Source organism: Dermochelys coriacea, chromosome 7, assembly GCF_009764565.3.
Source record: "Dermochelys coriacea isolate rDerCor1 chromosome 7, rDerCor1.pri.v4, whole genome shotgun sequence".
Classification (NCBI taxonomy): domain Eukaryota; kingdom Metazoa; phylum Chordata; order Testudines; family Dermochelyidae; genus Dermochelys; species Dermochelys coriacea.
In genome coordinates this window covers 8,111,853-8,133,057 of record NC_050074.1, presented here as the reverse complement: position 1 = coordinate 8,133,057, position 21,205 = coordinate 8,111,853, and the positions used below count along the sequence as shown (strand labels likewise).

At 39.8% G+C, this 21,205-nt stretch overlaps 1 protein-coding gene across 1 annotated transcript in view; it reads left to right on the top strand.

The window, feature by feature from the left end:
• The window catches only part of SUCLG2 (succinate-CoA ligase GDP-forming subunit beta), a 230,408-nt gene that overhangs the window by 10,754 nt on the left and 198,449 nt on the right, over positions 1-21,205 (top strand). The window lies entirely within an intron of this gene.

Genomic DNA, 21,205 nt, shown 5'->3' with positions numbered 1-21,205 from the left:
ATTTTTACATTGTAGAAAAATTATGAAGTTAAACATTTTATAAGATGAGAGCAAAAATATTAAATTTCCCCTTAAGATATTTAAAATAAAAGGAACATTTCTAATTTATGTGGAGAAGGTATTTCATTTCACTCTTTCAGTTAGTAATGCATATCACCAACAATCATTTCTTTGCAAAGGCAGAGAACGTATTACAGTATTTTCTGCAACTGATTACACAGTTGTATATTGCAGTCTATTTTCAATAGATACTTCAAAACCCTTATTTTTAGGTCCAGGAAAGCTGCCTTTCCTAAAGCTTTGAAGTTTAAATAAGCAAAATGGCCATAATTTGGCTAAAATTAATTATTAATGGAAAACAGAGCTATTGATAGCTAGTCCATTGACAACATAGAATTGAATCTTAATTTTTATTATGCATACATTTTATCCAAAAAATATGCTTATTTAAAAGCAATGAAAATTGGGTCCAGAAATGTGAAGGTACTCTGAGCGCCTTTGAGTTATAAGCATGTGGATGCTCAATAAACATCCTGAGTACTGATTTACTATGTTGAAGTTTTGTAAATCCTGAAGTTTTTTTAAAAACTTCGCAAATGTTTATTTCGCAAATGTTTTCTGATTTAATCTGGTTGTGTGACACTAAGCAAGACCAGGTGGGTGAGATAATATCTTTTACTGGACTAACTTCTGTTGGAGAGAGAGAGACAAGCTTTCGAGCTTACACAGAGCTCTTCTTCAGGTCTGGAAAACTTACTCCAGGCTTGGTCTAGGAACTTATGTTGGTATAACTATGTCACTCAGGGGTGTGGAAAATCCATCCCCCTGAGCAATATAGTTATGCCGACCTAACCCCCAGTGTAGACAGCACTATGTTGAAGGGAGGGCTTCTCCCGTTGACATAGCTACCATCTCTTGGGACGGTGGAGTATGAGACACATTTTCCTGTTGGGTAGCATCTTCATTAAGCTCTATAGCAGGACAACTGCACCATTGTAAGTGTAGACAAGCCCTCAGAGCTAAATACAAGCTAAATAAACAGATTATTTAACAAAAGTAGTTAACGCCTTTTAAGGGACTGTTCAAGGTGAAGTGACACCCCTCCAGTCATAGGGAGGAAAGGAAGGGGTGGGGGAAGCAGCTGGCTGAGGGGGAGTTGTTAGGTTGTTGCAATAAGCCTTCATTCCAGTGTCTCTATTCAGTCTGTTGTTTTTAGTGGCTAGTAAAGTTATGCATTTCAGCTCCCCGACGCCTCTTTTGAAAGTGTTTGTATCGGTTTCCTTGGCGAATGAGGACTCACAGGAAGGGTGACCATATTTCTCAAAGTGAAAACGGGACACCGAGCGAGGCTGGCCCGAACCACTTGGTGTTGCTGCTGGCCTGAGGTGCTCCCCACCCTCCTGTCCCGGGCTGGCATCACTGCTGGCTTCCCCTCCTGAATGTTCCTCTGCACCCCATTTTTTTATCCAGACTGGCCATTTGTCCCGTTTTGCTCTTGCCAACTGATCATACAAAATTACGTCGGTATAACTACATTGCTCAGGAGATGTGAAAAATCAACAACCTTGAACGACGCAGTTATTCTGACCTAACCCTGGGAGTAGATGGAGCTATGTTGATGGGAGGGCTTCTCTCGTCGATAAAGCTACCACCTGTCGCCAGGGCAGTTAGAAGACCACAGGAGGGAGCGGCGTGCATCAGTGAAGCTTTGAAAACCAGTTTCATGGCTGGCGAGGCTACGGTGTGAAAGTTCTGTTTGTTTCTCCTTGATGAAACCCCCCCGCCCCTTGGTTCACTCTACTTCCCTGTAAGCAATCACCCTCCCCTCCTCCCTTCGATCACCGCTTGCAGAGGCAATAAAGTCATTGCTGCTTCACATTCATGCATTCTTTATTAATTCATCACACAAATAGGGGGATAACTGCCAAGGTAGCCTGGGAGGGGTGGTGGAGGAGAGAAGCACCGGGAGAGGTGGTGGAGGGGGGAAGGACAAGGCCACACAGCGCTTTAAAAGTTTAAAACTTTAAAACTTATTGAATGCCAGCCTTCTGTTGCTTAGGCAATCCTCTGGGGTGGAGTGGCCGGAGGCCCCCCACCGCATTCTTGGGCGTCTGGGTGAGGAGGCTATGGAACTTGGGGAGGAGGGCGGTTGGTTACACAGGGGCTGTAGTGGCGGTCTGTGCTCCAGCTACCTTTCCTGCAGCTAACCATATGCTGGAGCATATTAGTTTGATCCTCCAGCAGCTTCAGCTTTGAATCCTGCCTCCTCTCATCACGCTGCCGCCACCTTTCAGCTTCGGACCTCTCTTCAGCCCGCCACCTCTCCTCCTGGTCATTTTGTGCTTTTCTGCACTCTGACATTGTCTGCCTCCACGCATTCGTCTGTGCTCTGTCAGTGTGGGAGGACAGCATGAGATCAGAGAACATTTCATCAAGAGTGCGTTTTTTTCGCCTTCTAATCTTTACTAGCCTCTGGGAAGGAAAAGATCCTGTGATCCTTGAAACACATGCTGCTGGTGGAGGGGAAAAAAAAAAGGGGACCCTCCCCCCGACCATACACCAAACTAAATTATTGCTAAGAGTGAAAAGGTCAGACTAGGGAACAATCAGTTTGCAATCAGACTGATTATAAAAGCAAGGAGCACTCGGCAAAATCAGTTCTAGGGCATATAGCAGGACCGAGAAGGATGAAAAATGGTCCCGAAACCTTGAAGTTAAAATGTTTGTTGTAGTACAGTGGTTCTCAAATTGGGGGTTGGGACCCCTCAGGGGGTCATGAGGTTCTTACGGGGGGGGGGGATGTCACAAGCTGTCAGCCTCCACCCTGAACCACACTTCACCTCCAGCATTTATAATGGTGTTAAATATATTAAAAAGTGTCCTTAATTTAGAAGCGGGGGGGTGGGCACTCAGAGGCTTTCTATGTGAAAGGGTTCAGAGTAGCAGCCGTGTTAGTCTGTATTCGCAAAAAGAAAAGGAGTACTTGTGGCACCTTAGAGACTGACACATTTATTAGAGCATAAGCTTTCGTGAGCTACAGCTCACTTCATCGGATGCATTTGGTGGAAAAAACAGAGGGGAGATTGATATACACACACAGAGAACATGAAACAATGGGTTTACCATACACACTGTAAGGAGAGTGATCACTTAAGATAAGCCATCACCAGCAGCGGGGGGGGGGGGGAGGAAAACCTTTCATGGTGACAAGCAAGGTAGGCTATTTCCAGCAGTTAACAGAATATCTGAGGAACAGTGGGGGGGTGGGGTGGGGTGAGGGGGAGAAATAGTTTTACTTTGTGTAATGACTCATCCATTCCCAGTTTCTATTCAAGCCTAAGTTAATTGTATCCAGTTTGCAAATTAATTCCAATTCAGCAGTCTCTCCTTGGAGTCTGTTTGTGAAGCTTTTTTGTTGAAGGATAGCCACTCTTAGGTCTGTGATCGAGTGACCAGAGAGATTGAAGTGTTCTCCAACTGGTTTTTGAATGTTATAATTCTTGACGTCTGATTTGTGTCCATTCATTCTTTTACGTAGAGACTGTCCAGTTTGACCAATGTACATAGCAGAGGGGCATTGCTGGCACAGTCTGACCAATGTGATATATGCCACCATGTGCCAGCAATGTCCCTCTGAGACAAAAACCCACAGAAGTCTCCACTAATCCCCAGCATCTCCCTTCCCATAGGAAGCAAGAGGCTCTGGGGTAGGGCGAGGGAAAAGAGAGAACGCAGTGAATTCCCTGTTCCATCCACTTTAAAGATACTTTCCTCTGCATGTATGAAGTTTCTCAGCATGACGTAGGTATGTTTGCATGGGCGTGGAATAAAAATCTACTTATGGAAACTGAATTTATCTTTATTATTCTCCATCCCCTGGTGGCTGCTGCTAACATTCAGGGCCATAGCAGTAGGTGCATATGCACTGTGATAGTTGAGCCCGCCCAGCAATCATTACAAGGTTAGTAGCACGCTGCAAACAATGCCAGGCTCAGCACACTACAGCAGTGGTCCCCAACCTTTCTGTGGGAATGGCATATTCCTAGTCCCAGAAGACTGTGGTGGGCGCTGGACACCCTGCCGCCGAAATGCTGCTGAAGAAGCGCCGCCACCGAAATGCCACCAAGAAATGACAACGCTTCTCGGCGGCATTTCGGCGGGCGGTTCTTCTGTGGCCGCGCTCGGCAGCGGCATTTCGGTGGTGCGGGGTCCTGCGAGTGCACACAACTGCCCCAGCGGGCACCATTGTGCCCGCGGGCACCACTTTGGGGACCCCTGCACAACAGCAACACACATTACAGTGGCTCAGGGTTAAAATGCTCCTTCAAGGCCTCCCTCAGCTGAACAGTGCCCCCTGTCGTTGAGCTCCTCTTGCAGTCTTGTGTTCATAACGTACAGCATAGTACTGAAGTGCAGGACTCATGCTTTCTGACAGAGATGGTAGGTTACTAGGGCTGTTGAAAAGCATCTGGAAACCTAGCAGGATGCCCATAGAATCATGGGATTGAGAAACCTGCGTCGTGTGACGTTGTAGCTGCCCCTGTGAGGCATTGCAAACCCCTTCCTAACACACCCTGTGGCCAGTTGCATGGGGGATAGGTACCCACGGTGCACTGCTCTCTGTCGATGCAAATGCTGCTACTGTGGATGCATTTTGCTGACGCAAGGAGTGTCGTGTGGACATACAACTGGTTTACTTACATACTTACTGTATGTCGATGTAATTTAAGTTAACTTAACTTTGTAGACATAGCCTAAATGGAAACAGACAGAATAAACACTTGGGAGTGTTTTTAAAACCTAGTTGTAATAAAAGTAATGGCTCTGCTTAATACTTAAGGATGCATTTCATGTTGGTTTCTTCTGTCAGTAGGTTTGTGCACTTTTAAATATCATGCAAAATCATGACTGAGAACTAACAGGAAGTTAAAGCCTCTTGTGCCTGAATACGTAGATAATCCAATGTTTTCCATGTATTAGTTAAGAGAATGTAGTTTTATAAGTTTTCCTTTAAGGGTCAGTTTTTTGCTGGTAGGTGGGCTTCCAGGCATGTGAGCACTGTAGATCTCCACACATTGTTTCTGTTTTGATCAAAGTTAGTTTGACATTTGTGAAATCTTCCGGAGTGAGCGCCCTGTTTATCCACAGAATAGGTGCAGCTCAAGCTGTAGCAGTAAAGCTTCTTCATATTGCTTCTCACTCATTCCTCATTCTTCCTTGCAGGAACCACCTATAGGACTGAGAGTGTAGGTGAGTCTCCATATTCATTCAGTTCTTTTGTCTTTTAGATTCTGACTCCCCATGTCAGTTGTGATGGAGCAGTTTGTGAAAGGAAAACTTGTCCAGTAAGAACTGGAATAGGTGACTCATTTTTGATGATCCATAAAACAGCTAGTAGATGTATAAACTGTTGTATTTTTGGCTACTTTGGACACTGACCATCTTTGAGGGAGAAACCTACACTAAAAGTCACCATGTCCAATTACTCTGTTCCTGTCACTGTTTCTCTTTTTCCCCCTGCACCCTACTCTTTACCGTTGGTGCTCTTAATTATGTTTGCTTAAGTGATTCATTGTTTGCCTTCTACCATGCTGGATTTTTTTTCCTAATCACTTGTCAGTGAACAGCAAAGACTTCAAGTGTTGTTGCTGGTTCTTTATTTCTCTTTACTTGAACTTCTGGTTCATGAAGATGTACAGTATTATTCTTTTACTCTACACAGTGTATTCAGCTTTATCTTTTAGAGTCTCTTTTGTTTTTTTGGCGCCTTTATTATTATAATTATTATTTTAAACTGTCAGCCATGGGCTTTGTGAAGGTCATATGTCACATAAACTTGCAATACTGGATGTTCTCCTGCATAACTCTTGCTTCCACTATCTAAAGATCATTTTAATTAAGATACATTTTAGCTCAAAGATATCTCATCATAGAATAGGGATTATACATTCTAATTCTATAGTATGAGACAATATATTCATGTAACGTTTAAGAAAAGTTTTGTAAATGAGTTCCAATAGTTCATGGATTAGGGACCCAATTTTATGGAGTTCCAGGGGCTTCTGTATAGATTATTTAGGTTAATCTTTCTATCTACCCAATGGGACTCAGTCTAGAAGATACCATCAGAGATGCTTAGTTTTGCAGTTCTCAAACTGTGGATTTCTGTCTCCAGAGATAACATGCTTGTTAACTGCAAAAATGTTTTAAAATAAATAAACATAGAGAGGTGAGAAATAACAGACCTCAACCCTATTGTCTTCTGCAAATTTGTGTACACAGAGTCAATCAGTTACCTCTCTCTCTCAAAGTGCAATGTTTCAAAAAGTTCAATGAGTAGAAGATTGTGGGGGGCGGAATAGATCTGGACAAGGAGAAGAAGTCTGGATATAAATGTACTAAGGGAGGGACAGGCAGTAGAAACAAAAGTGAAACTTTGAGCAGCATATTCCAGAAGTCTTGAGGTCTTTCTGAGTGTAGCCTTCATTGATTTGAGATCTACGATACCATTCTCTCACTAGAAGGGAAAACCTATAATGGCAGCAGGCCGTAAAAGAGACCCAGTTTGGGAATATTTTAGTGAAGTACCTCTACCTGTGGGTAAGGCAGGCATGCGTGCAAAATGCAAACAGTGCAACAAAGAAATGCAAGGTCTAGTTGCCTGAATGAAACAATGTCATGAGAAGTGTTCCTTCTCAGGAGGAAGCTGCGTTGAAGGTGATGAAAGGAACATGTCTGAACATGCAGGATCTTCAGGTTGGTAAACTTTTTTATTTCATACTTTTCTTAAGTCTACCTGTCTTCCTTCTAGACTATTCTTGAATTCTCATATTTGAGCAAAAAATATAGTTTTTACTCTATGGTACTATCATTTTAGATGTAGTTGTGATAAAAAATAAATAGCTGAAATAGGGAGATCTTCCTTTTACAATTTCACCTTTAAAGTAGTATTGGTGTCAGTGAATGCAATGAGTAATACTAAATGATGAGCAGTATGGTAATAATAATTAAATAACTGCATTGACTTGTTTTGTTTAGGAGAATCCATCCTCAACATACAGGATTCTGTACACTATCCACCTTCAAGATCACCATCATTTTCTATAGTTTGAGATTTCTTCCAATGATAGTGTTTCCGTCACATTACATATGTCACATAGGCACAGTATATCACCTGTATCAAAAAGGGAAAAAAAAATCTCCATCATCCAGAAACAACCATAGATAAGTTTGTGATAAGAACCAGGAGATTACAAAAAGAGGTAATTGATGGAAAAAATTGCCCAATTTGTTTATGCAACAAACTCTCCTTTCCTTATGATTGAAAACCCACACTTCATTAATATGGGTCAGTCAATAAGACCAGGATACGGTCCACCCAACAGAGCAGATGTCGCAGGCAAATTGCTGGATAAAGTGTATGAAAGAGAAATTGAACAGTGTGCAAAAGATCTAGAGGGTAAAATTGTTAACCTGAGTCTTGATGGTTGGAGCAATGTCCACAATGATCCTGTTGTATGTGCTTGTGTGACAACAGAAGAAGGGAATGTCTTCCTTACAGAAACGATTGATACATCAGGAAATGCGCACACAGCAGAATATTTACAAGAAGTAGCGGTAAAAGCTATAACAAACTGTGGGGGAAAAAAAATTCAAGTGTCTAGTATGCAGCTTGGGTCACAGACAATGTTGCAAATGTATCCAAGATGAGAAGAAATTTAGAAGAGTCCTAAGCTAATATCATACAGTTGCAGTGTTCATTTGATGCACCTCCTAGCCAAAGACTTCAGTGTTCCAGAAATAAAGGCTAACATTGAAATTGCAAAGTACCTCTGTAACAACCACTTTGCAGCAGCACCTGCTCTGAAAAAAGTGGGAGGAACCAAGCTAACTCTCCCACAAGACATGCAATGGAACTCAGTAGTGGACTGTTTTGAGAGCTATATAAAGAACTGGCCTAATCTGATGATAGTTTATGAACAAAATCCTGAATAAATAGATGGCACTGTCACAGCCAAAGTTCTCAACATTGGGCTTAAGAGAAATGTTGAACACATGCTGAGTATCCTGAAGCCTATTTCTGTAGCCTTGAACAAAATTCAGGAAAATAGCTATTTTATTGCTGATGCTGTTGAAATTTGGAAGGAACTGAGTGAGATCTTAAAAAGAGAAATATGCAATGACAAAGTTAAATTAAAAGCATTAAAAAATGAATGGGACAAGCACTATCTGCAGCTCATTTTCTTGCAAATATTCTCAATACTCAGTACCAGGGTCAACCCTTAACTGTTGAAGAAGAGGAGTTGGCTATGACATGGACATCTAGCAATCATCCCTCCATAATGCCAACTATAATAAACTTCAGAGCTAAGAGGAACCATTCAAGAAATATATGTTTGCTGATGATGCTTTAAAGAAAGTCTCACCAGTGAACTGGTGAAAGTCACTTAAGCACTTGGATTCAGAGACGGTTGAAGTGGTAATCTCACTTTTAACAGCAGTAGCTACTTCTGCTGGTGTAGAAAGACTATTTTCTTCCTTTGGACTAATTCATTCAAAATTGAGAAATTGTTTGGGACCTGAAAAAGCAGGAAAGCTTGTTTTTCTTTTCCAGATTATGAACAAACAGGAAAATGAAGTGAAGACGACTGAGTTAGCTGCAGAAGCCAATATTTTAAGTTTCTCATGTTGACCTGGCTGACATAGTTGATTTGATTTTTTTTTAAATATTTCATTTAACTATTTTAGTTAACAATTTTTTAACAAAAACAAACCTGATTTTAAAGAAACATGAATGTTTAACTAAATTGAAAAAGTAATTTGCTTGTTTTGTTAAAATATTATATGTTGAAGAAAAAATCCAGAATACATAACATTGTTGTTTTAGTTGAATAAAACAATTTAAATGTCTGTCAGGTGGTGATCACCTAATACAGCATGGCAAGAAAATCCTCCAAATATTAATGATTAACCTGCTGGTCTGGAGATAGTTCACCCCCCAATGACTTCATAAATGTCTGCTTCATTTACCTTTGGTAAATGAAATAACCAAACAATCTTTCATTTTCTGATATAGCTGTAAAACTAATCTGAAAAGTTTTCAAAATAAATCACTTAAAAATGTATAGTGTGTACCTTCTAAAAATGAAATCTATATCTCTGGGTTGTGAAGAATATGTATTAAGGTTATAACAACCAAGAAGAATTCACTTTTATGTAGAAATCCATGATTAAACGAGTCTTCCTGACTAGTGATTTTAAATCAAATCCACCCTGATCCGACACCTACTATTTATTTAGTTGTCACTTTTCCAGCTTCATTCTATCCCTTCAGACTAGCAGTAACTGCTGTTGCTTATTGTTGCTGTCCTTGTGCACCATTTTATTTCCTCTCTGCTGAATTTTACCTCTTTGCCCCTTCTTTTCTTGTTACTAGCCTTGTGAAAATGTTCAGGTTTGATGCTGTGAATGCAAGTGTAGCCTTGTTGCTGTTTGTGGGATGCTAGTTTTTTGTCTTTTCAAAGAGAAGTTGTTCGCATGGCTAATCTGGCCATATTTTTGCCCACAGTATTAATATAGATATTTATTGGGTATTCGTTTAAATGCTTGTTGGTTTTATAATATTACAGAAGTCAAAACCAGTATTTGCTTTTATATTATGCTGAAATTAGAAGGAAAGAATAATGTTATTTCCCACTTAAAGTGCCTGTGAATACATGATAAAAATTTAATTGAGAGAATAATAGATATTGCTTCGAGTCATTTTTCCCCATATATGAAAAACCAATTACCTTCTCCTTCTGACCCTAGGAGCTATTTAAGTCAGTCAGATTCTGAACAGATTAAAACAGAGAAACCTCGCTTACAATCCAAGAGGAATTGTGAGTTGAAAGTTTAATACCTGCTTTTGTTTTTAGGGCCATGTAACACTGCAGTACATTTATAGATAGCCTGTTTGTTACACTTTTTATTTTTTAATTAACATTCCTCTAGGGAGGTTAGAATTTAATAGTAGCATGCACCAAAACTGAAAATATTCAGATACAGTAGATGATTGAGTGGGAAACAAGTTGGTTATATTCTTTAGTGTGTGAATGCAACTGTTTTAGGACCTGTTCCCATTGATTTCAATGGTGCAGGTCAGGTCTGCAGGTATTGATTTTCAGAATCTAGCCTCCAGCTCTGGCTATAAATACTTATGGGCACTAAGATTTGCATGCCAAAGTGATACATTCAAACATCTGTGTTCACAGGTGATAGAATGTTCACACTCACACACCATCGTGTGTGTGTGTGTGCACGCGCGCATGCGCAGGTGTTAGTCTCTTTTTGCTTCATGTGCAGGTTTTCATGCTGAGGTATGCATGTGCAAAACCGTGCATGCCCAATTGGAGACTGGGTTGAGGTTTCACTGGATATCCTTTAATATCATTTAAAAAAAATAACTGGTCATATTTTAACTTTATTTGTGTAATTGAACTGTTTAAAACCAGTATAATAATGTTTTATAACCTTTATGATCAACACAGCTGCCTTTCCTTTGTTCATATGTAGGTGGTGATGAAGTAGTGATGCAGGAACATTGCTACAATAATCCTTTTTTAAAATGTGGTTCTATTATAGTGTGGCTGCCTACTTCTCACAAGGCAGCTAAAGTCAATGCAACAAATTAGTTATATAAACTTTTTAAATGTAATGATGACTTGGGGTTTGCGGTCTTTGCTTCCTTAGATTGTGCTGAAATGATCATTTCTCCCATTGTCCCTTTTTAAAGCAGACTGGGAAAAAGAGCGGCTTCTTTTAACTAATGGGGAAAATGGTAAAGAGTACAAAATGGCTGTCCTTTTCTCACTCTTTTCAGCTAAAATAATTTTGCTTTGTGGAGCTGAAATATCACTATTTCAGGTAAGCACTTCCTTTGATTTCTGTTAGTTTGTCATTTGCTTGATGTTTCATGCTGGAATGTGCCGTGTTTCTTGACTTTCTACCTGTAGTCTGCTGTGTCGTCTTTTAAACTACTTCAAAACAGCCTGCTTTGTAATGACAAGAGGAAATTGGCTTTCCATTGAGTCTCAAAGTCTGTGAAAGACTTTAGGGCAAGATCTGTAAAGTCCGATAGAAGACAATGCTCTAGTTTGAGTGCATGAGATAATACTAAATTAGTGACATACATCAGATGGCTTATGTGAAAATCTCCTTGAATCGTATTAAATGTAGACCTTCTGAAGTCTTGTTATTCCAAGAGATGAACTCCCCAGTGAGTTTGGGTGATTGTTCCAGAGAGAGATGGGATTGTTGTCCTTTAGTTAGGACACTTGACAGACTTGGGTTCAAGTCTCTTCTCCACTACATACTTCTGTATGTCTAGAGGCATGTCCCTTAGCCTCTCTGTGCCTCAGTTCCCCATCTGTAATAGAAGTGTTATGAAGGTAAATGTATTAATGAATGTGAAGAGCTCACACATGGAAGTAATGGGGGCCATATAACTACCTAAGATACATAGATCATTAAGGTCCGCCAGTTCTTCACAAAAAAGTTTCAAGACTGAAAAAATGGTCAGCTTTGACTATTTCCAGTATGTACTTGATATAAATCTGGGCTAAAGCCACATTTAGACACGCAAATTGAGATTTTCAGCAGCCCTGATTGCACAGTAGTTCCCGCTGAGGTTGGCGGGCATTTGCAAGCACTCAGTATTTCTGAAAATCCAGCCACTTGTTTAGGTGCTTAAGTCTTGGCTTCTAGCTCTGAAAATCTTGGTGCTGCTCTCAAATATATGGTTGAGTACAATTTTTTAAAACCAGTTTTTAGGTATTTAAAACTGGAAACATTCATTAAAATGTAGCTAAAAACCGAACCCTCAGTTTTTCTGCTTTTTCTGTGTGGTGTGATTAATTTAGTTATTTGACTTTAACATCTTGTTTCTAGAAAGTGCATATCTATTAGGAATGCTAATAATTATCCAAATGAATAGGCTGTCTAGCTTTCAGAAAACAGTTTGTTTAGGGGACATATTTCACAATCTTATTACTTGTGTAATTTGAAGTTGAGATGGTTATATAAACCTTAACAATTGTAGTGACAGGTCTCACTCATTCCAAAAAGTGAGTATATGGTTCAGCAGTATAAAACAGTAAATTGTCCTTGCAGTTTATTGATCAAAATGTTCTAGAAGAACTTGCAAGTGTGACTTTTTCTATTTTTTTTCCTTTTATGAGGCAGACTATATTTACTGTGCAACAATGTTCATGGTGTACTTTAAAAGGGAAAGTGGAACCAAAAGGCTTATAATTATTAATTGGAGTCTGCTGTATGTATCTGTCATCTTCAGTTCATTTCAAAATAAGTCCTATTTAAAAGTCCTTTAAAAAAATGTTATATAACATCAGGACTTAAATATGAAAAGTTTCCCCTGCTGAACGTATATGAGACTCTGAATGAAAAAAAGACCTAATGTAAAATAGGATTGTTCACAAAATTATGGTTTCAATATCAACTTAAAAAAATCCATTATTCTTGTCATATTTTCATACTATTTTAGATCAGAGGAGGGCAACCTCCTTTTCCACCAGGAGGAGATTTAGGTGCGGTCCTTACAGGCAAAGACTGTGTCCTCTTTCTCCTCTGTGCAGTAGTACAGGGCTGTGTCCCAGTCAAGGCCATACTAATGAAGGCAATGTGGTTTAAACTGATAAACATTTAAGTTACAGGTACTTAAAACAATGTTAAACAACTGTATTTGGACTACCTTTGGGAGAGGTAAGAAGTCTTATCATTGTGGTGCACATGTTATTTGTTGAAATACAGAGATTTATAAGATTTGCTGCAGAATCATCCTAGTTAGTTCTCCTAGGAAAGAAAGACAATGCAGGCCAGAATTTCATCCAGTGATTTCTGCATCAAGCCAAATAATTTGTGGCTGAACTACAGGATATCTTTCAGAAAGACATTGCATGTTGATTTAAAAAAAAAAAAAGAGGAGTCCTTGTGGCACCTTTGAGACTAACAAATTTATTTGGGCGTAAGCTTTTGTGGGCTAGAACCCACTTCATCAGATGTATGGAGTGGAAAATACAGGAGCAGGTGTGTATGTGTGTAAATGTATATATGTATATATACACACACACATAATACATGAAAAGATGGGAGTTGCCTTACCAAGTGTGAGCTTAGTCTAATGAGACAATTCAATTAACAGTAGAATACCAACGGAGGAAAAATCACTTTTGTAATGGTAATGAGAATGGCCCATTTCAAACAGTTGACAAGAAGTTGTGAGTAACAGTAGGGGGAAATTAGTATGGGGGAAATTAGTTTTAGGTTTTGTAATGACCCAATCACTCCCCGTCTTTATTCAGGCATAATGTGATGGTGTCCAGTTTGCAAATTAATTCCAGTTCTACAGTTTCAGGTTGGAGTCTGTTTTTGAAGTTTTTTGTTGAAGAATTGCCACTTTTTAAGGTCTGTTATTGAGTGACCAGGGAGATTTGAAGTGTTCTCCTACCAGTTTTTTGAATGTTATAATTCCTGATGTCAGACTTGTGTCCATTTATTCTTTTGCATACAGACTCTCCAGTTTGGCCAATGTACATGGCAGAGGGGCATTGCTATTTATACTTGCTCCTGTATTTTCCACTCCATATATCTGATGAAGTGGGTTCTAGCCCACAAAAGCTTATGCCCAAATAAATTTGTTAGTCTCTAAGGTGCCACAAAGACGCCTCGTTGTTTTTGCTGATACAGACTAACACAGCTACCACTCTGAAATATGTTGATTTAAAGATTTCAAATGAGTGGTGCCCTGCCATATTCCTTGGTTCCATTGGCTAGTTACCCTTATCGTTAAAAATTTGCAACTTACTTCTAGTTTGAAATGTTCGTATGTTGGTTACTACCATACCAGGAAGTAAACATGAAGGTACATTTTAAATAAAAACATATATGTATACATACATTTAATTAAATAAATATGTATTTATGATAGCTTAGCTACTTTAGATAAACTTTTTTCTTAAATGAACGTTGTCGAATAAAAAGTCTTTTGTTTATTTTCAAGTTTTCATTCAGTATCATTGCAGCTCTTGTTAGTTTTCTGACAGCAGAGCATAAGTATCAAGAAAAAAAAAAAAAAACCCAATAACCCTAGAGATTGTTTTTGAAATGGATTCTTAGGCCACACATTTGTATAAGTATACAAAATAAAGCCTACATATTTTAACATTGGTTCATTTGAAAGCTTCCTCAGTTAGTTATCTTTCCTGCTGTTCCTTTTCATATTAACTTCTACTACAATATTGTAATTACACTGTGAGCTGTTCAATAAATGTAATAGAAATCTTTTCTTCTTTTATTGATGACTAGTACACTTTTTCATTTCCTCATTGTATATTTGTTTCCTTCTATGTACACTTGGAACTGTAAAGATTTCTTTGTATTACCCATCATAGCACATAAGCTAATGCATGGGGGGCCAACTTGAGCCTGAGAAGGAGCCAGAATTTACCAGTGTAAGTTGCCAAAGAACCATGGTAAAACGTCAGCACCCCTCATCAGCTTGCCCGCTTGCCCACCCTGCTCCCAGCGCCTCCGACCCATCGGCAGCCCTGCCAATCATCGCCTCCCCCTTCCTCCCCACACCTCCTGATCAGCTGTTTCATGGCGTGCAGGAGGCTCTGTGCGGGAGGGAAGGAGTGAGGGCACGGCAGTTCGGGAAGGGGTGGAATGGGGGCAGAGCCTGGGGAAGAACCAGGGGTTGAGCAGTGAGCATCCCATGGCACATTGGAAAATTGGCATCTGTAGCTCCAGCCTCGGAGTCGGTGCCTATATGGCTGATCATTTGCATTGGTAGAGCTGCTTCACACAATCTGTGAGCAGAGGTTATAGCTATATTTGGGTCAGTGAAGCAGAATTGCGTTTGTATTTCATTTGACCAGCCTTAAAATCAAATATTTCTAATATGGCCATCTTCAGTTCATGATATTAATACTGGGTTTCTATCTTGAACAAAGAAGGGATCCTGCAAGTCATGAAATTGAGTGTTGGTTTTCCTTTTACATTTGTCCAAATAAAGGGACTCCAACAAGATTTGTTTACTGTAACTCCTAAAATAATCCCCACAAATGCATTTTCTTTTTACTGATTGTGAAAGTACAGACTATGGCTTTGCCCTGAAAACTCTTGCCAGGGGAAAATAAGTCCTTTAAGTTACCTTGCTTTTCTGGTGGAGTTGTCAAAAATCTCATCACTAACCCAGGCAAGGCAAAATCCTGCATTATAAATATATTTAAATATCATTGTCTTCAAAGAACTGTACAACCATTAATTGATTAGTCAGTTAAGCTTGCCTAATGTAATTCTTAACTGAGACAAATACTGCTTTTGTCTTACGTTGTTTGTGAGTGTGAATTCTGTTTGGGTATTGTATATAGTTGAAAAGCATCATGGAAGTGTATTTCTTCATTGGTCATTGCTACTTAGATTCAGGCTGGGGACACTGGCTGTCCAACATTCTGATTGACCTTTCTGATGACTTCAAACTCCCAGCAAAGTATGGTTGAGATCTCATATCTGAAATACTCAATTTTTTTTTATCTTGTGCATCCGCTAAGTTAAATGGGCGGGGGGGGGGGAGGAGTTTGCTTGTGGAGAGTGAGTAGGTTGAACAGGCACCTGGAATGGGAGAAGGTGAGTGTGAATTGCTAAAGATGACTATTTTAAATTGTTCCTTCCCCTCAAAGCTGCCTTTTCATTAGCAGATTGTGGCCCTCCAGTCACTTTTAAACCACTTTGTAGTGTAAAGCTGAATTGGAAACTCTTCGGTCTTCTGAAACTGGCAGACTAATGGCAGAGTAAGCTACTGCAGTAAGAGAATGTTTAAATGAGCAAAAGCTTTAAAACGGACAATTTGGGATTTTGGAGAACTGACATATTTTATTTTCCCTTCCCGTCTTCTCAGTGTTAGCTATGTGTAGGGCCCTACCAAATTCATGGCCATGAAAAACGAGTCACAGACCGTAAAACGCTGGTCTCCCCTGTGAAATCTGGTCTTTTGTGTATTTTTACCCAATACTATACAGATTTCACAGGGGAGACCAGCGTTTCTCAAACTGGGGATCCCAACCCTAAAGAGGATTGTGGGGGAAGTTGCAAGATTACTGTAGGGGGGTTGCAGTATTGCCACCCTTACTTCAGCCACCCAGCTCTGAAGGCAGGAGAGCTATGGCTGTTGGCCAGGTGCCCAGCTCTGAAGGCAGTGCCCCACCAGCAGCAGCAGCGCAGAAGTAAGAGTGGCAATACCGTACCATGCCACCCTATGCTGCTGCCTTCAGAGTTGGGTCAGGACCCCTACAGTTACACCACCGTGAAATTTCAGATTTAAATATCTGCAATCACGAAATTTACGATTTTAAAAAAATACTCTGACTGTGAAATTGACCAAAATGGACTGTTAATTTGGTAGGGCCCTAGCTATGTAGAAGCATCAAAAAACAGAATAGACAGGTTTGGCAGTCTTTTGTTGGATCTTTATTGTGAAATGGCTGTTGATTGTCAGTAAAATACTCTGAAAGTTAGGAAATGCATGCTGTGAAAGAGCTTAAAATAAATCTCTTATCATTAAAAATTTCATGTTGTAAGCAGTCGTCATTTGAAATTAGTAATATTAATGGATGAATGTCTTTAATTACTTCTGCATCACCTCTTGGTGAGTGCAGTTTTATTGATAGGTTCCTTTTGTCTTTCTGTGTATGCATTACCCCAAACAAAAATGGTCCAGGGTTGCATAGTTAAGTGTTCAAAAGTTAATCTGGTTATATGCCATTTGTAAGATTTGAACATTTATGGATGCCATAGTACTTGATATATCTTCCTTAATTTGTTTGTTTTAAAACTTCACATTATTATTTTTATTTATTACACAGATGACACAATTATTTCATCCCCATTCAGCTCTATGCTGTAGGAAGTACATAGTAAGAGACAGTCCCTGTCTTAAAGAGTTTGTCTGATTATTTTATAAAATTATGTTATAGTAACCTTGTACACGTAGATTAACTGTTTATATTTTGGTAAGTGCACATTGTTTAAAACTGAACACTAGTAAATTGCAGGTTGAAGTCCAGAAGCAGTGTCCTTTTTAATAGATTAGCAAAAAAGTGCCTGATTTCAAGAAGTGCCTATGCAACTGGCAATTTATGCGTGCAAATGGATACTGGGATATATAACTTGCCATTTATATCTATCAATATCCAGTGTGTATGCTCAGTTGATGTAATTGTATGTGAAGTTAGGCAGGATATTACATGAGAGTTTTTGAAATTCTTATTCTTTAACAAAATTCTAGAGTAGAGTTGAAGATCTGAATCTTTGAACATTTATCTGAATCCATCCTGTTAAGATTTCCCCATCACAATGCTTTAATATTTGTCCAAGAAAAAACACACGAACACATTAATATTTAGAGAGAATATGTGGTGTTTAAAGATCTATGGCTTTTAAAGCAGGATGGTAACTGGCTGAAAGTCTTACGAGATCCCCTCCAGTTCTTGCTACGATTTTCACAAATGATGACACTTTTCAGCAAGATGTCGCCTGCCAGCAGCAACCAGCTGATTGAGGTAAAGGCTATACAGTTATGTATTTGGCTGAGTTTTATCTGTTGTGGGCAGGCAGGGATCTGGAAACTGGTTTATCAGCCCAGGACAATCAATTGCTTTACCAATACAAAACTTGTTCAACATTTGCGGGCTGAAAGCTGCTATTTCTGAACATCAAAGCAGATTGAATAGGTTCTATGAAGTCTGCTTTTAGTTTTGCACAAACACATTCTTTGGGGTAAGATAAGGCCACATAGAAATTAATCTACTGTAATTAAGTGGAAACCAATACAAAGTGACTGGCACAATGGATTAGATAATGAATTATATACCCTCTTTTCTGAGTCATAAATTCAAATCCTATCCAGGTTTCTGATAGCTGGATATCTAATAGCTGTTTCTCTACAGTATGTGAGATGAATTGGGGTACTCTTTAGTCTGTTTCAAGGTGAGTTAGCATCTGAAATGTGAGCATGTTTTTCCAGAATACTTGGAATCTTTGCTAGTAGTTTCAGCAGAGAGGGCAAAGACTAAATGAAAATGAAACTGAACTAGCCTCTCAGGGATAGTGGTGAGGCAGTGTGGTGAAGCTTGCGCTACCAGTGCTGTATCCATTTTGTGGTTAAATGGAAGATTTCATTCTTTGGAGAACTAAGGTAGTATCTTTTCCCAAGCAGTGAGTTACCCTTCAATTTGAAAACTTTTTTTGTTTTGACTATATGAAGGTCTTTTTCCTGTTCAAATGCACAAAAAATAAGGGATTTTATTTTTTGGTTTGCTTTTTTAAGCAGACAGTTGGAAGAAACCTTGTGAATCGTCTGAAAGAGTCTGAGGGTAATTAATGAAGCATATAGATAAGGACTAAAATACCTTAGTTAACTGTTATTTCCAAATGACAGGTTTCAGAGTAGCAGCCGTTAGTCTGTATTCGCAAAAAGAAAAGGAGTACTTGTGGCACCTTAGAGACTAACAAATTTATTAGAGCATTTTGTGAGCTACAGCTCACTTCATCGGATGCATTTGGTGGAAAAAACAGAGGGGAGATTGATATACACACACAGAGAACATGAAACGATGGGTTTATCATACACACTGTAAGGAGAGTGATCACTTAAGCCATCACCAGCAGCGGGGGGGGGGGGGGGGGGGAGGAAAACCTTTCATGGTGACAAGCAAGGTAGGCTATTTCCAGCAGTTAACAAGAATATCTGAGGAACGGGGGGGTGAGGGGGAGAAATAACATGGGGAAATAGTTTTACTTTGTGTAATGACTCATCCATTCCCAGTCTCTATTCAAGCCTAAGTTACCATCCTAGCCACTATGGATGTAGAAGCCCTCTACACAAGCACTGCACACAAAGATGGACTACAAGCCGTCAGGAACAGTATCCCTGATAATGTCATGGCTAACCTGGTGGCTGAACTTTGTGACTTTGTCCTCACCCATAACTATTTCACATTTGGGGACAATGTATACCTTCAAATCAGCGGCACTGCGATGGGTACCCGCATGGCCCAACAGTATGCCAACATTTTTATGGCTGACTTAGAACAACGCTTCCTCAGCTCTCGTCCTCTAATGCCCCTACTCTACTTGCGCTACATTGATGACATCTTCATCTGGACCCATGGAAAAGAAGCCCTTGAGGAATTCCACCATGATTTCAACAATTTCCATCCCACTATCAACCTCAGCCTGGACCAGTCCACACAAGAGATCCACTTCCTGGACACTACGGTGCTAATAAGCGATGGTCACATAAACACCACCCTATATCGGAAACCTACTGACCGCTATTCCTATCTACATGCCTCTAGCTTTCATCCAGATCATACCACACGATCCATTGTCTACAGCCAAGCTCTACAATATAACCGCATTTGCTCCAACCCCTCAGAAAGAGACAAACACTTACAAGATCTCTATCATGCATTCCTACAACTACAATACCCACCTGCTGAAGTGAAGAAACAGATTGACAGAGCCAGAAGAGTACCCAGAAGTCACCTACTACAGGACAGGCCCAAGAAAGAAAAGAACAGAACGCCACTAGCCATCACCTTCAGCCCCCAACTAAAACCTCTCCAACGCATCATCAAGGATCTACAACCTATCCTGAAGGACGACCCATCACTCTCACAGATCTTGGGAGACAGGCCAGTCCTTGCTTACAGACAGCCCCCCAATCTGAAGCAAATACTCACCAGCAACCACACACCACACAACAGAACCACTAACACAGGAACCTATCCTTGCAACAAAGCCCATTGCCAACTCGGTCCACATATCTATTCAGGGGACACCATCATAGGGCCTAATCACATCAGCCACACTATCAGAGACTTGTTCACCTGCGCATCTACCAATGTGATATATGCCATCATGTGCCAGCAATGCCCCTCTGCCATGTACATTGGTCAAACTGGACAGTCTCTACGTTAAAGAATGAATGGACACAAATCAGACGTCAAGAATTATAACATTCAAAAAATAGTTGGAGAACACTTCAGTCTCTCTGGTCACTGGATTAGAGACCTAAGAGTGGCTATCCTTCAACAAAAAAGCTTCAAAAACAGACTCCAGCGAGAGACTGCTGAATTGGAATTAATTTGCAAACTGGATACAATTAATTTAGGCTTGAATAGAGACTGGGAATGGATGAGTCATTACACAAAGTAAAACTATTTCCCCATGTTATTTCTCCCCCCCACCCCACCCCACCCCCCACTGTTCCTCAGATATTCTTGTTAACTGCTGGAAATAGCCTACCTTGCTTGTCACCATGAAAGGTTTTCCTCCTTCCCCCCCCCCCCCCCCCGCTGCTGGTGATGGCTTATCTTAAGTGATCACTCTCCTTACAGTGTGTATGATAAACCCATTGTTTCATGTTCTCTGTGTGTGTATATATCAATTTCTCCTCTGTTTTTTCCACCAAATGATCCGATGAAGTGAGCTGTAGCTCACGAAAGCTTATGCTCTAATAAATTTGTTAGTCTCCAAGGTGCCACAAGTACTCCTTTTCTTTTTGTTATTTCCAAATGTCTTTTTATATATGAAAACTGTTGACTTCTGTAAAATATACTGCTTGTTCCACTCCTGTGTAATTATCATATTGTTCTTATTCGTATTCTAATTGTCTCTTAATTTCTTTCACCTTGTGACATCTCAAGCACAAAACTGGGTAGGGAACGAACTTAATTTGACATCCCTGAGATAACGTGCTACTATTACAGAGAGATGAGGGAGACAACATTTAGCCCTGACCATTTTATACAAACAAAACAGCAGGAAACAGAGATGATTGTGGGAGTGTAAACAGTCAATTTGCTCTCTAGAAATAGCCAATAAATGCCTGGTATATTTAGGTTTTGTGGGGGGTCAGGAAAAGATACCTGACTTTTCCTTTTAATGTGCAACTCATCTGAATGACAACAGAGGGTGAGTTAGTAATATCTTTTATTGGACCATCTTCTGTTGGTGAGAGAGACAAGCTTTCAGAAGAAGAGCTTTGTGTGGCTCGAAAGCTTGTCTCTTTCACTAACAGAAGTTGGTCCAATAAAAGACATTACCTCACCTGCTTTGTGTCTTTAATATCTTGGGAACAGCACAG